This window comes from Ipomoea nil, unplaced genomic scaffold (genome assembly GCF_001879475.1).
Source record: "Ipomoea nil cultivar Tokyo-kokei standard unplaced genomic scaffold, Asagao_1.1 scaffold0679, whole genome shotgun sequence".
NCBI classification, from domain to species: Eukaryota; Viridiplantae; Streptophyta; class Magnoliopsida; order Solanales; family Convolvulaceae; genus Ipomoea; species Ipomoea nil.
Window position 1 is genome coordinate 543,038 of NW_017617107.1, and position 16,952 is coordinate 559,989.

At 36.6% G+C, this 16,952-nt stretch overlaps 1 non-coding gene across 1 annotated transcript; it reads left to right on the forward strand.

Annotated features, from left to right (window-relative positions):
- Nucleotides 1–11,718: 11,718 nt before the first annotated feature.
- On the forward strand, nucleotides 11,719–11,790 carry TRNAC-GCA. Its single transcript has one exon. It is a non-coding gene; the product is annotated as a tRNA-Cys (tRNA).
- Nucleotides 11,791–16,952: the final 5,162 nt, after the last annotated feature.

Sequence of the window (16,952 nt, forward strand, 5' to 3'; positions counted from 1 at the left end):
AAGAGATTTTATGTTTGTGTGAGATAGTGGATGATGAGATGGATGTTGGGCCCCACAAAAATCTGAGGTAAAATCTTCAACTATTGAAGATGCCCTTAAACATATTTCCAATAGGATTCAAACCCCTACACTGTTACCTCCCGTCATAATCTTTAAATTTAATGACAATTAACTACGCTAAGTCTCAATGACTCATGATTGGATTTTAAGAATTGAATGTGGGTTGCATGTATATCTTATAATTTACCGTTTTGACCATGATAGAAGATATGAATTGATTAAAAATTTTGTGTTGTGCCGGCTGAAATTGCCTTTAAATGTTGCATTCGAAACTTCCGCACATCGGCAGTAACATTTTTATGCTTCGGCGGTTTGGTTTATTCCTATGGATCATTTGACATACTCCTAATATTTTGTGATAACACTAGTATCAAACTTATAAGACAATTTGCAATCGTATGTATTTTCTGAAAAAGCTCGTGGATGTTGAATGCAAGAGATAACCAAAAGGTTACTATTAATTTTAATTTAATTATTAAACTGGATTAGCTCTAGAATATATTCCAGACAAAATAAAGAATTAAGTACAAGTAATAAAATGGAACCATCTGGTGGCCATCGGCCTCTAGCCGAAGCTTTGAGCCTTTGACGGAGCTTCGTTTCTTGGCCGGCGGTCTCCTATTTTCTTTTGTTTTTTTTTTTTGTTTTTTTTTTTAGTTTCATAATAAAGTCCATTGCCGATTCAGCCACCAACCCTTCAAGGAATTGAAGTTGCGGTATTTCCAAAAATCTAAAGTTTAAGGATTCTGCCAGATCTGGATAAAGAAGTGATTTAATTCTAGTGGATCCGTAAAATAAAGTTCAAGAGGTGTACTGTTGCTTCGCTTTTCTTTTGTGTTCTGTGTTTTTCTCTCATTTGTGTGATGAATTTGTTTTCCTCTCGTTTCTTTTGGCGAGTTTGTTTTCCTCTCGTTTCTTTGACGAGTTCTTTTCTTCATAAGTCTGAAACATATTGGTCATGGCGTATGTGAACTTCATCCTGGTGACAAAGATGACAATGTAAAAGAGCATCATCATTTCAGCTCGATGGATATATTGTCATTGAACGACAGATGGAAAACATATACTCAGGTGGTGTGCAAGACTTTTCAACCAAAGTTAGTCTTGACTACGTTGGATCAATTCTTCAATGATATTAAAGAAGCGTTAAATTCATCTAACGAATTCAGCTTTAAATTTGTGAAACAGTCTGCGATTCAAGTTCTTTGTAGCATTGCTAGAGAAGTTGTTTCTATGTTTGACTGTAAGGAATTGTATACCGTTCTATCGATCTTATTTGTATCGCTTTAACTTAAGATTAAATGAATGAGTTCCTTTATTTTCAAAAATAAAAAATATAAAAAATTGGAACCATGCACCATGAAATGTTCACGCAGTTTGGAGCCTCACCCCTACGTCTGCGGGGCTACTCATGTCAACCCAATCCATTAGATTATCAACAAGGAGTACAGGGGAGAGTACATTACACAAAACATAAACTACACTACTCCAGTGCCTACTCCAGCATCACCATGGACTTGACGTGCAGGCTATCTTCATCACAACTTGAACCAGTTAAGAAACCTTCACCACTTGGATAAATTAATAGAAGAGTTAATACCATCTGAGGTCCTCCGAGTATAGTGATTTTGTCACGTTTAGTCCTAAACTTTCAAATTGACCATTTGTGGTACTTCGACTTTCAAATTTAACCATTCGTGATCCAAGTTAACCACTCATGGTCCTTCTAGTTACGAAATTAACCAATCGTGATCCTCTTGAAAGGACCATGGTTGGTTAAAATTTAATAGTTGAAGGACCATGGGTGGTTAACTTGGACCACAAATGGTTAAATTTGAAAGTCAAAGGACCACTGGTCAATTTGAAAGTTTAGGACTAAACGTGGCAAAACCATTATACTCAGAGGACTTCAGATGGTATTAACTCTTAATAGAATAACCAGAGGAGGATTTTAGGAATGGAATGTAGAAATTAATCCTTTTTTCATCAAGTTAATAATAATCCCAAAGTAGCAATTTATAGGAATAAATTGATAACTTCTTGGTCTGAAAATGTGCAACCTCCAACTCATCAAATTAAGCTGCATCATCTTATTTAAAATACCATGAAAGTAGGTTCTTGACCAAAATAAATGTTTGAATAAGTCTCACCTTTCCTGGACTGCATCCTGACGCTGATCCAGACTTAGCGTACTGACACAGAGACTGGACTAGATCCAGAGCCAAATAACAACTTTGAATTTTAACAACTAATAATGCCAACTAAAATTGAATTTTATGTGTAACATTTTTTACACTTACATTTTCTTTTATCCATGTAATAAAAAAATGCCAACTTAATTACCATTTATATTGTAATTTTTGTTTTTATTTTTTTTCGGGGGAAAAGGAAGAAGGGGAACCCAAAAAACATAGTCGCTCAATCATCCCTTCTACAAAGAAAAAATATCACTTTTTTTCATGTCCAAAATATTGATAATCTTCCAAGGTAGTTCAAACAGCTTAATCCAATCGCAATTCTTCAAAATGACCATCTTGACAAGTCGATTAGCAATGATATTAGAATCATGACTCATGAGGAGAGGGGATAATTTTCACCTCCCATTCTTGTTGAAACCATTCCTAGACGGTGCCCCAGGTACCGTTGATTCCGGCTATCTTCTAATACGACTAATAAAGTTTGCTTCTACTTTCTTTGAAAAATATAGCTAACTGATTCAAACTCAGAAGGTCAATCTAATAGACCGCTCTCACTAAGATTCGAACTTATAATCTTGAGTGGTTACAGAGCATCCAGTCTAACCAACTTAGCTAGATAACCCATTTTCACTATCCAATAGTACACACAAGGTAACACTAACATGATTTGATGAAATCTACCCACTCTTCCAAGATTCAAAAATTTTCATCCAGTATCAATCAAGAACAGGATTGCTAATAATTTAATAAACTTTAATTACACATTCAAAGAATATGATATGAAATGAGACTTGAAGAAACACGAGAATGACAAACGGGCCTTATCATCACAGCTATCTACACAAATATAATCGATTATATATAGAAATGTACAACACTTAAACGAAAATCAGATTGGCACAGCGGAAGCGTGGTGGGCCCATGACCCACAGGTCTTAGGATTGAAACCTGGCTCTGATAGAGAAAGCTTCCCTTATCATTTTTTATTACACCCGGACTCGAACAGTAACTCAGACAACTCTTTTGGGCCACTAAGACTAACCTAAACACTTTTTGGCCCATAAATATACAAAGTTGATAAATGATAATTCAAACATTTTGGCCCATAAATACACAAAGTTGATAAATGATAATTCAACATTTTGGCCCATAAATACACAAAGTTGATAAATGATAATTTAAAAAAATTTGGGATAAGGGTCAAATAAGTCATCTAACTGTTTATGTTCAAAAAAAAAAAGTCATCTAACTGTTTCAATTAAATCATCAAATTGATTAAAATTATGCAATTAATATATTTAACATGTTACCAACAGATAACTAGTTTTTTTTTTAAAGGAGCCGGTGTGCCATTTTACTCAAAATAAGCTGAAATAGTGTCAGGTGGGACATAGTCCCAGTACATCGAAGTAATATAATGTGAAGCGGTAGCTGCTAAATTATGAGCTAAATAATTACCGGATCTAGGAATAAAATTAACATGACAATAATTAAACGAAGATATATAAGTCATGCATGTGTCAATGGCATAGCCACTATATGAACGCACTGAGGTAGTCGATGATAAGTATTGCCGTAGCGCTAAACAATCCGTAAACACGTCTACAGAGTGTTCGCCCCGATCACGTTGCCATGATAGAACCTCCTTGCATGCCACGGACTCGGCCATGAGTGGTGAGAAACACTCAGGCAGCGTAGTAACGAAGGCCGAGACATAAGCGCCTTCTCCATTGATGATTACCGCCCCAACCGCTGCCTTGTTCGTTGCATGGTGATAGCTTGCGTCGAAATAGCATACGACCCGTTGATTCCCATTCGGCAGTGGGTGTAATGTAGCGTGAGGTGCATGATGAATTACGGCTTGGGGCCCTTGGGGTGCTGCTGCCGTGACATTTTCTTTCGGTCAGCAGTCCGGATGAGCTTGGCGCCAGGACTGCATGGCTGCCAACGTCGCTTGAATAATTCCGTCCGGTCGCGGAAGGCACGCTTCCCAAACGGCACGATTCCTTGCCCGCCATATGTAGTATAAAATTGCAGCTGCGTACATTATTCCATTAGAATCATGAATTTTTAACAATTCACTAAACCAATTTTGGCTTGACTATCGCAACGCACACAAATTGGAGGTACGAGTTTTCCACTCGGAACATTCTCAAAATAATGGCATAGCCATTCGGCCTACTCGCTCGCGACCCGAGTGTAAGGCTCTCAGCTTTGATCCCGTCATGGATCGTAGCTATCACAAATCGTTTCGAGAATTTCCATACAACCAACTGCACTGGCCTACGTAAAGACGTAGCCTTTGATGGACTTAGCGTCCTTTGATATCTGTGCTATACTTTCCAAATACAGCTAGATATCCCACGTAGTGCAATCCAAAGTCACGAGCATATCTTAAGTATCTCATAACTTTCACTATTGCCTTCTAGTGCGTAACACTATGGTTACTCGTATGTCTACCGAGTTCGTTAACCGCTAAGGCAATATCCATCCTAGTACAACCCATTTGATACAATTAAACTACCAATAATCTAAATGTATTCTCCGTGAGAAATACAATCTCCGTGATTATCGGCTAGTTATACGTTAGTATCTAACGGTGTCCAAGCCACTTGATTATCATCCTTTACAAGGATTCAATCAACATAATGAGATTGGCTTAACACGAGACCATACGGTCTTCTCACGACTTTAATCTCGAAGATTAAATCTGCCAAATCCACGCCTCTCATGTCAAATCTCAAATTTAACATGTTCCTGGTAGAATTGATCATTCGATCGTTACTACCCACGTTGAGCTTATCGTGTATAAACAAATAGTGATATCACTGTCTATCGTACGCAATACGTACCAAACACTTTCACTTCCGTTTATACTAAACTCGTTGGTCATCACTGCATGATCAAAACCTCACAGGCCAAATCTCAAAGGCAATTGTTTCGAACAATACAATGATGTCACCAATTACACACTTTCTTTTCACATCGTGGAACCACAAACCCTCAGGTCGTTCCATGTCTACTAAGAAAGCGATACATCCATTTCGATGAACTTCCAAGTCTCGCTAAATAGCTCTGGCAAGTATCATCCTAACGGATTTCATTCTCATCACAATAGAATATATATCGAAGTAACCGTGGCTCTCGCGTTGCATGTAATCTACAATTACAAGCCCGACCATTTTACTTCAATATAACCAACCGGTTTTTATCTTCCAATTAGTGATCCACTTAGGATCCCGAGGTTTTACAACTTGGAGGAAGAACGACTAGTTCCAAGTATGATTCTGTAAGATAGAATCTACTTCACTTTTAGTAGCCTCTTTCGTGTTGGTCCATCTGTAGAAGTCACTACTTCTACATACGTTCGAGGCTCGTTTTGTAACAACCATGTCAGAAAATCCAATTTATTTTCTAGTAAACAAGTTAGAATATGCACACCACATTCTAACACGTACGTCGGAAAATATGGACCAAAGGATTTTTCAATCCTAGCTCTCTTGCTACGTCTAGCTTCGAGCTCGGGTTCTCTTTCATACCCTCCAACCACAGCTACGTCGAAAGTTTATTTCAACGTGCTAGGTCCTATATTAAACCTTCACAGAAATACATCTTCGAAGAACGATGAATTTCTTGATTCAATTTATTGTGTTCTTATGTACATCCAAACTATAGGACTCGTGTACTAAGAACCAATACACACCTTTGGCAAGACGCCCCCACATTTTAGGCATTAGTAGGAAAATTTCCTACGTACCCACAATTCGTAAGAATTTCATGCGGGTAACCTTATTTAAAAGGTACTTACTTGTCCAAAGTATTGTCTCACCCCACAAACCTTGAGGTAGACTCGAACTTATCAACGTCTTGATATTTATGTTCGGAAACAACGTTCGATTGAAGTGAATACCGTGTCGTACGCTCGAGTACGATACTAACCAATATGTGTTTCATATTCACTACATCGATCGTTCGTAACCGCTTTAATTCACAATTAATTTGGTTATCCCTTTTATTCTTATAAAGAATAAACATGTGCTACACGTTAGCACATCTCGTAGGTGTGAATGAGTCAGCACGTACAAATCCATTCGGTTTTGACCGAAAGGCCACAAACCCGAACCAGTGCTTCCGAAATTGAAGCACGAATCAGTGCTTAGTAATGAAGCTCGAAACATGCTACACAAAGCACGAATCACTGCTGCAACTTAAAGCACTGATCTCAAAGCAATCTTCCATTGCTTTAAATTATAAACACACAACAACCTTTCGTTGCTTAATTTATAATTACAGTGCTACTTATCACTAGGATTATTAGTTAATTACACAATTAACCAAACCTCCTTTCGTGCTAATCACATAGCACTTTTTACAATGCTAAATTTAATTAGCATTTTTCGTTAAGCTCAAGCTTAATTTGACGTCCCAACAATTTGTCTCAAATTATATTTCATACTAGTTTAATTCGGATTTTTGATCAAGTTAATTATAACACAATTGACAGAACCAAATCAATCAAATTTCCAAACTAGTTTAACCAAACTTATATAATCGTACTCAGAATATTATTTAAAATATTCAACACACGAGCTGTGACACTCACGATTATATAGCTATCACAATTTTTGACAAATTGACTCTTGAAATCCTTATCGTTCTACATGAACCTGAATCGAAGTTCTTTACGGGATTTCAACATGTAACACTATTGTTACATTTTATTCCAGCCTTTAAGCCTTTTTAGCATTTTCCAAATAATGCTACTTGAATCTTTTATATATATATTAAAAATATCACACAAGAATAGTTTACAATATACAAAGTTCAATACACACAAATGGAACAATTCATTTTATTCAATAATAAAATGTGTCACAAGGATACTACAACATTTATTCAAAATAAATAAATATGAAAAACTACATTGGAAACAAATTCCTTATTCCTATCTTGTAGTAGTCCGTCAACCCGTGTGCCTTGTTCCGTTTTCCAACCGTCCACTCCACGAAGGGTGGTCCATAGCGCACATCGGGGGTACCTCGGTTGTGACCTCACTCCCCCAACCATCCACACGTTTTAAACATAGCGAAGTTGTCTTCAACCTTTTCACCAAGATGACGATTCGCTTCGTAGTGGCATTTCTCCTTCTTCTCATAATCTTCTTGAAAGCTAAGCTTCGACTTGAGTTTCCTTTGATTACGGTTGAAGTCATTGGTCACACTACAATAGTCCTCAGACCATGTAGTGGTCACACCATCATAGTCTTACAACGGTTCAACGTTTGAGCACCCAAATGAACGAACCCGGCAAACAAGAGCACGGGCAAAACATAGTAACAAGAAAGGAGTAGGAGCAAAGTTTTGAGAAGAAAAGGTGCTTATCTTTGTGTGTTGTGTCTGTCTTTCTCTTCCCTCACGTTGTTAAATCACTTGCTCCTACTACCCCTTCTTATATAGGAATTGGAGTACTAAATAGCATTTAGTTGACATTCATGGCACGTTGGAAACATCTGAAACAGCTAGCAGATTTAATTCAAAAATCAAATTGGAATTAATACATAGATTAATTCCGTAACGGGTGAATTAAATCTCCAACTGTCCAGAAAAGACTCTGGTAGACCGAAGTTTCGGCCGCAGCACACGAGAGAAACTCTCGTATTGCTTGCTCTCGGCCAGGTGCGCACGAGAGCAGCTCTCGTGTTGGCAGCGCACGAGAGCAACTCGAGAATCTCGAGTTGCTCTCGGCCAGGTGCACACGAGAGAGCAACTCTCGAAGTGTTGCTCTTGTATAAAAGGGGGGGTGAAATCCTCTTTCCAAACCAATGTGGGACAAAGCTCACTTTTCCCTTCATTTTTCCAACTCAATGGGTCTACTTTGAGAATCAATATCAAATTCACCCATTATCCATTTTGAGCGTACAATATATCAATCTCTTCGTCTTACTACGAAGAACCCAAATCCACTTTGACCCGACCCAAATCGGAAGTGGACCCCACTAATAATTGTACCACAAAATAGCCACTTAATATGCCATTTTAAGCTATTTTTTTCCAACATACGTTGGATCAATTCTTCAATGATATTAAAGAAACGTTAAATTCATCTAACGAATTCAGCTTTAAATTTGTGAAACAGTCTACGATTCAAGTTCTTTGTTGCATTGCTAGAGAAGTTGTTTCTATGTCTGACTATAAGGAATGGTATACCGTTCTATCGATCTTATTTGTATCGCTTCAACTTATGATTAAATGAATGAGTTCCTTTATTTTCAAAAAAAAAAAAAAAAAATGGAACCATGCACCAAGAAATGTTCACGCGGTTCGGAGCCTCACCCCTACGTCTGCGGGGCCACTCACGTCAACCCAATCCATTAGATGATCAACAAGGAGTACACGGAAGAGTACATTACACACTAGGGGCGTTTGGTTCACGGAATGTTAGATTACCTTAGGGAATGTTAGATTACCTTAGGGAATGTTAGATTCTTGTGTTTGGGAATGTTAGATTCTTGTGTTTGGTTCAAAACTAAGATATGTAAATAAAACAACGGTAATGAGATAAATTGATTAAAACGTCCAAAGCCCAACATTAATAATAAGACAAGGGAATGTGAGATTACCTAAGAAATTGGAAGGTATCTCACATTCCCTTCCAATAGCTAAAAACTTAATGCGGAGGTTATCTGACATTCCTTGTGAAAGTTACATAACCTTAACCAAACATGAGAATCTTATATTACCAAGCAAATATAACATTGGTTATCTTATATAACCTGAACCAAACGCTCACTAAAGCATAAACTACACTACTCCAACGCCTACTCCAGCATCACCATGGACTTGACGTGCAGGCTATCTTCATCACAACTTGAACCAGTTGAGAAACCTTCACCACTTGGATAAATTAATAGAATAACCAAAGGAGGATTTTAAGAATGAAATGTAGAAATTAATCATTTTTTCATCAAGTTAATAATAACCCCAAAGTAGCAATTTATAGGCATAAATTGATAACTTCTTGGTCTGAAAATGTGCAGCCTCCAACTCATCAAATTAAGCTGCATCATCTTATTTAAAATACCATGAAAGTAGGGTCTTGACCAAAATAAATGTTTGAATAAGTCTCATCTTTCCAGGACTACATCTTGGCGCTGATCCAGACTTAGCGTACTAACACAGAGACTGGACTAGATCCAAAGCCTGATAACAACTTTGAATTTTAACAACTAATAATGCCAACTAAAATTGAATTTTATATGTAACATTTTCACACTTACATTTTCTTTTATCCATGTAATAAAAAAATGCTAACTTTTTTTTTGAAAGTAAAAAAATAAAAAAATAAAAAATAAAAAATAAAAAATAAAAAATGCTAACTTAATTTCCATTTATATTGTAATTTTTGTTTTTGTTTTTTTTTTTTCGGTGGAAAAGGAAGAAGGGGAACCCAAAAAACATAGTCTCTCAATCATCCCTTATACAAAGGAAAAATATCACTTTTTTTCATGTCTAAAATATTGATAATCTCCCAAGGTGGTTCAAACATCTTAATCCAATCGCAGTTCTTCAAAATGGCGATCTTGACAAGCCGATTAGCAATGGTCTTGTTGAAACCATTCCTTACAAGCTCTAATGATATTACCACAGGAGTCTTGCGATTTCATATTGTGTCACTTTTCCATGTATAGACGGTGCCCCAGGTACCTTCCGAGATCCTCAACCTTGTTAATTCCGGCTAACGGTGCCCCAGGTACCTTCCGAGATCCTCAACCTTGTTGATTCCGGCTATCTTCTAATATGACTAGCAAGGCTTGCTTCTACTTTCTTTGAAAAATATAACTAACTGATTCAAATCCAGAAGGTCAATCTAATAGACTGCTCTCACTAAAAACCGAACTTATAACCTTGTGGTTACAAGCATTCAGTCTAACCAACTTAGCTAGATTGCCCATTTTCACTATCCAATAGTACACACAAGGTAACACTAACATGATTTGATGAAATCTACCCACTCTTCCAAGACTCAAACATTTCCATCCAGTATCAATCAAGAACAGGATGGCTAATAATTTAATAAACTTTAATTACACATTCAAAGAAGATGATATGCAATGAGACTTGAAGAATTACTGGAAAGAGAAAGGAGGAGCTACTATATCTGTTCAACATCACCTCGGGGGATTGGTCGTCGAAACACGAGAATGACAAACGGGCCTTATCATCACAGCTATCTACAGAAATATAATTGATTATATAAAGAAATGTACAACACTTAAACAACAAATTAGAGTGGCGCAGCGGAAGCGTGGTGGGCCCATAACCCACAGGTCCTAAGATTGAAACCTGGCTCTGATAGATAAAGTTTCCCTTGTTTTTTTAATTACACCCGAACTCGTAAAACAGTAACTCAGACAACTCTTTTGGGCCACTAAGACTAACCTAAACACTTTTCGGCCCATAAATATACAAAGTTGATAAATGATAATTCAACATTTTGGCCCATAAATACACAAAGTTAATAAATGATAATTCAACATTTTGGCCCATAAATACACAAAGTTGATAAATGATAATTCAAAAAAATTTGAGATAAGGATCGAATAAGTCATCTAACTATTTTAATTAAACCCTTAATTTGATTAAAATTGTGCAATTAATATATTTAACAGGTTATCAAAAGAAACTAGTTAATTTTGATTGTATTGCATATTTGCATCCTATGTGACATCCCATTCAAAAATAAAAATAAACCTAAAACAAAAGAATAAAACTAATTAAATCAGTCGGAAAAATAAACTCCACCCAATTACCAAATATCATCTACGTATGCTACATTCTATTATAATGGTTGTTCCGTTCCGTCTGCCCGCAAGCTACTTCGTCCATGTCCAATTGGACGGCTCCATCCAATTCGACATGGACGAAGAAATTATGGCAGTCTGTTTTTTTTTTTCTTTTTTGTTTTAATTTTTAATTTTTTAAATATAATTATTTTAATTTATTAATTTAATAATTTTTAAAATATAACTATGTGGCATTTTACGTGGCAAATTAGTTAATTGTACATTTTTAACTAGTGTAATAGTTCAATTGAATGTTTTTTTTTAGTTCGAGAGTCTAATTACATTTTGGTATATAATTGGAGAGTCTATTTAACCATTATCCCAGAAAAACTTTGTTGGTAACCAGACATCTTAATTAACTTCCTACGCAATTTAGAGTACACTTGAAAATTTGGAAAATAATTTCTAAAAAATGACTTATTTTTTTAAAAATATTTTAATTTTCTAGTGTGGCTGAGTGTTGTAAATTTATTTATTTAAATCTCGGTAACTCATTTTTTTATTACAAGATTTTGATTTTTCATGTTAATATTGTCATTATTTTTAGGTTGTTAATTTGTTATATATCACTAAATGGCTGTGGGAAGGAGACTTGACAACATTTTAAATGTTAACTGAGGGTCCATAGCTCAGTGGTAGAGCATTTGACTGCAGATCAAGAGGTCATCGGTTTGAACTCGATTGGGCCCTATTTATAAAACAATGTTAATGTTAAATTTAGGGAAGTTTGGGAAGATGTTATTGTCTAACCTTCTAGTTTGATAAAATCACTGTGACATATGTTGTTGGACAGATATGTTATAGATTGCAGTAAAAAAAAAAAAAAACTAACTTAAATTGTAATTAACTTGTCTTTTAATTTTTAAGTATGTAATTTGTAAATTGACATGTAAAATAGTGAACATTGTAATTTTTTTTTCTTATTATTCGTAAAGTTTTGTGAATGCTCGAACAATCAACAGTTGAAAACTTCTTTTCAAAAAAAAAAAAAAAACACTTGAAAACTTGAATGTGAACTCCTCTGGTCAACGGTCCGTTCAGAAGAATTGACAGATCTGTCGGTCATTGGATAGAAACCCTAGCTAGCTGATACCAGATGAGAACTGTAATGAATTGTATTAAAAGTGATTAATAACAAGAGTACAAGACCTAGGTATATATACAAGAGGAGACTTAGGGAGACTAGGATGAAAATCCTAAGTAGACTCAAATACATAGATTGACTCCTAATAAAGTGCACAACGAATAGATTTTCTAAAATTCTTAGAAATTGTAAAGTGTTAGTATAGTTTTCAAATCGTAAAAATGTATACGCTAAAATATGTAATCTTTTTAAGTTATGGCTTGTATTTAGAAAATTGTATTAGATTAGGATTTGTATAAGTTACAGCTTGTACCTAGAAAATTGTAATAATATGAATTAATTGTAATAAATCCGGTTAGGTTGGTATTTATACCACCGGCACCCCGAGTCCGGTCAGGTTGGTCTTGCCACCACCGACATTGTTAAGCCCGGGAAAAGTCCCGGCATTAAGCCCTACTAAATAGGCAATTTTGGTCTCCGGATCCATGAGGACGAAGTTCCAATCTACAACCGCAATGTCGTTAAACTTTAAGTTCCAGTCTTATACCAATGAGGACGAGGTTCCGATCTACGACCGCAATGTCGCTAAACCTTAGTTCCGGTCTTATACCGATGAAAACGAGGTTCCGATCTATGACCGAATGTCGCTAAAATTTAAGTTCCGGTTTTATACCGATGAGGACGAGGTTCCGATCTACGACCGCAATGGCGATAAACTTTAAGTTCCGGTCTTATACCGAAGATGACAAAGGTCCTTCAGTTCCGATCTTCGGCTACTTTGCTTTGTAAATTGTACTGCGATCATGTATATGGGTTGGTCATTTGATAAGTCCGATTACGTCGGCACCACCACCCACCGGAGCTGTAAGACCGGTTAGGTCGACATTGCCACCACCGACCCGGTTAGCCCGATATCGTATCTCGGCCTTAAGCCCTACTAGGTAGGCAATCGAGCCCGCAAGGTCGGACTTTCCACCCCGGGCAAATCCAATCTTTTGATTGGTAGTTTGATCACCTGATGGCATTAAAAACCCAATCGGTTGATCGACAACATGCTAATCCTCTATCATGTTTGAGGTCCGATCTCTTGATCGGTAAGTTTAGATCTCGTAAAGTTCCAAAAGTCCTACAAGTTAGGCGAATCAACCGGTGGTACACCGGCGCTGTGAGCTCGATCGGGTCACTTCTCGATCGCAGTCAAAGTTGAAAACAAACTTGGGAAGCCATTGTCTCTACTCCCTAATGCTGACGATTCTCGCACCTTGGGGGGGAGGGGGGGAGGGGTTACTGATAGGGTTGTAGGGCAACCCCCTCGGCCAGGTAACTCCTTCGGCCTACGGAGCTCGTTCGCTAATGCGCTTCTCGAGCAAAGCCATCTTTCCCGGTCTCGCTATCGTTAGACCATCGGGTCTCCTAGTGTCCTTCCGCTTAGGACTCTCTAACCTTCCTGGTCTCGTTATCGGGTATCCTACTGTCCCACCGCTCGGGACTCTCGGTTCGTAAATTGAGGAAGCGACCTTCCCGGTCTCGTTATCGTTAGACCTTCAGGTCTCTTAGCGCCCCTCCGGTCGGGGGCTCCCGGTTCGTAAACCAAGCTTAAAAAGGGAAAATTCCCCGTTCCGCTAATTGTTGGATTTAAAGCGCATCTCGCTATCGTCAGATATTCGAGTCCTAGTATCCCTTCGCTTGGGACTCTCGGTTCGTAAATCGAGTGCAAAAAGGGAGAAATCACCCCCGCTTGGTTTTCAAAAAACAAGTCATAAGTTGTTAATGTGGTAATCAAAACCAACCAAGCATGATCAGCTAAGAACGATCTTTTAGTCGAGCAATTTAGGTCGGGGTTTGACCGAACTCAAACCGGTTGCGACCAGTTAGCCCAAGTGGAGGGCATTGGGAAAAGAGTTCCCGCTTGTGATCTATACGGTTAGTTGAGGCCCTTGGACCATGAGCAAAATCCAATCTCTTGAGCGGTCAGTTTCGATCCTTAGATCGTAGGCAAATCTAGTATCCCGATTGGTGTAACCTGATCCTTAGATCTGTGCGAATTGATCTTCTTATCACGCAAGAGTTCGATCCTTAGATCGTGAGTAAATCCAATCCCATGATTGGTAAAGTTAGATCTCCTTATCGCAATTAATCTGGCCTGCGGGTCATACCTAGCAACCCGGTCGCTATACTGGTAAAGTAGACCTCTAGATCGCGGCTAACCCAATCTCCCGATCATAGCTAGCATCCCGATCGCGAGATCCGTAGATTTCGACCTCTCGAATCATGTTGCAAATTTGATTCCTAGAACAGTAGAACTTAAACGACCCCTTTTAGTCCAAAAGACTGTGCTTATGGTTGTACTCTTTTCCTTAGCTAGAATTTTTCCCCACTAGGTTTTTTCCTAGTCTAAGGTCTTTTAATCAGACAATCGACATAAGTCACGGACCGTATAGTCAGGTTTTCCAGCCTGAATCCTTACTCATTAACTCATCGTCAAGGCACGGACTTGGGGGGGGGGGGGGGGGGGACTATTTGATAGGGAATATTTCGCAGTATGACCTCCCTATACGTTCACGTTCACAATTTGCAGCCGGGTCAAAGTCAAATCCGCCAATACCGAGACCTATATAAAGGGCCTTAGCCCTTCATTTTAAAGGGTCCTCTCCCTCTCTAGATTTAGATCTTCTCTCAACTCTCTCTGCATGATACAATTACAATGAATAAAAGACTTCTTCAAGCCATAATATTCTCCCACCTCATTCTTGATTTTACATATACGGTATAGACCCTACGTAGATCCGGTAATTAACTGTATCATTCAGGTTTACTCCAATTTAAAGCAATATGTCAGCCCATTTTCTTGTACTTTGAGACTTGTACGTTGCTGATATAAAATGTGGAGTAATTAAATTAGGATTTTTTTTTCAAGGAGTTACCATTCAATATGTTGGATTTTCACATGTTGCATTATTGTAATAAAAATATTTGGTTATTTACTGTTTTGTCAAATAAAATTTGTAGTTACTAATTATGCATTTCACAAGTTCAAGTATTTAATTGCACTTTTTAAAGTTCAAAAGCCTAATCGTAATTTTACATAAAATTCAAGGATCTATTTGACCATTTTTTCCCTTTAAGATTAAGATTTTGAGCCCGTTTGAATTACTCAATGTTAATGCAGCCACATATAATTGAGTTTAATATGTGTAATTATCAAAAGAAGTAATCCTTACCTGGTATTGTGTTATATATAAAGTAATTAAAATTACAAATTAATTGGGCAAATGCCATCCATGCACACCACTCTTTTCACATTGAATTGGACATTTGGATGCACATGATCATCAATATTTTCTACATCAATTTAGCATGAAAAGTTCATTACATGACATACTAAAAACCTCAAACAATTTTTAATTTACATTTTAATAAAGCATTATGTTTTTATATTAAAGTAGAATTGTAAACTAAAATTATTGATTTTTTATGCTGTAATACATTAAAAAAATCATTTTTTTTTTACAATTTTGTAAATAAAAAAACATAACAAAATAAATATGTTTCAATTAATTATGGCTTAAAAAAACATTACAGCAATAAAAAATAATAATTTTATTTTACAATTATACTTTAATATAAAAACATTATAAAATAAAATTTTGTCACTATTAGGTTTATATTCTTTAATTTAGGGAAAATCTTTTCACTAATTTGGGGAAGTAAATTAATGTGAAAATTAAAGTTCATAGAGAATTACAATGTATGAAAATTTTATATAATCTTATTTTTAGGAACTTAAATGCTATTGGTCCTTTGAGTTTGATGATTTCGCAACGTTTAGTCCTTAACTTTTAAATCAATTATCCGTTGTTTTTCGAGTTTCGAATTTTGACCGACTATAACTCTTCTGATAATCCCTGCCATATGCGCCGTAAAAATTAAAGACAAAATAGTATTTTTTATGTCAATAAACATATATTTATATATATAATTATATAAAATGGTGTTTATATATAGACTAATATTAATAATGTATATATACTAGGTGAGTTTGACAGATCCCTGCCGGCTTGATCAAGTCTGTGGGTTAGGTGGGGCGGGCTAAAAAATTCGTTAAATAAATGAGCTTAAAATATTAAAGCTTGTTTCGCCCTTTTAGTGGGGCCGGACAGGCTATCTCGACGAGCTAAGTAATTTTTGACAGCTCAAACGGGAGGTAATAGGTTCGAATCCCATGTTACATAACATATATTATATTGTAATAAAGTCAATATTATTAAAAAAAGAGAGTAAATTATCATATTCGTTTTCTTCTCATCCCCACGTCTTGTCGAATTGTTCAGATTTCGATTTCCGTTTGAAGCTGCTGCTGCCGGAGGCTGCTGGTTGTCGTACCTGACATACAGTTGTCTTCTGATTTCGCTTTAGTTTGGGATTTACTGAGCTTCAATTTTTGTTTTGTTTTGTTGTGTTTTTGTTTTTGTTTGTTTAATGTCATATATCTTTGTGAAGTGGGAAAGTGTTGGTGTTTCTTCATTTTGAGATCATTAAATTTGTTCCATTTTGTGAAAATTTCCCATACATGAGCTTCTTTATACATTCATTAGTGGAAACGCAAGACTCATTGGTTGGCTAGTGTAATAAGAAAACTTAGGATAATACTCTGAAACTTGAATGTGCTATATCATCAATTAGTATCTCATCAATCCAGGATTATATTAGGCACAAAGTTTGGTGGACTAACAACTTCTAGTTATTCAGTCCAACTAGACCACTTAAT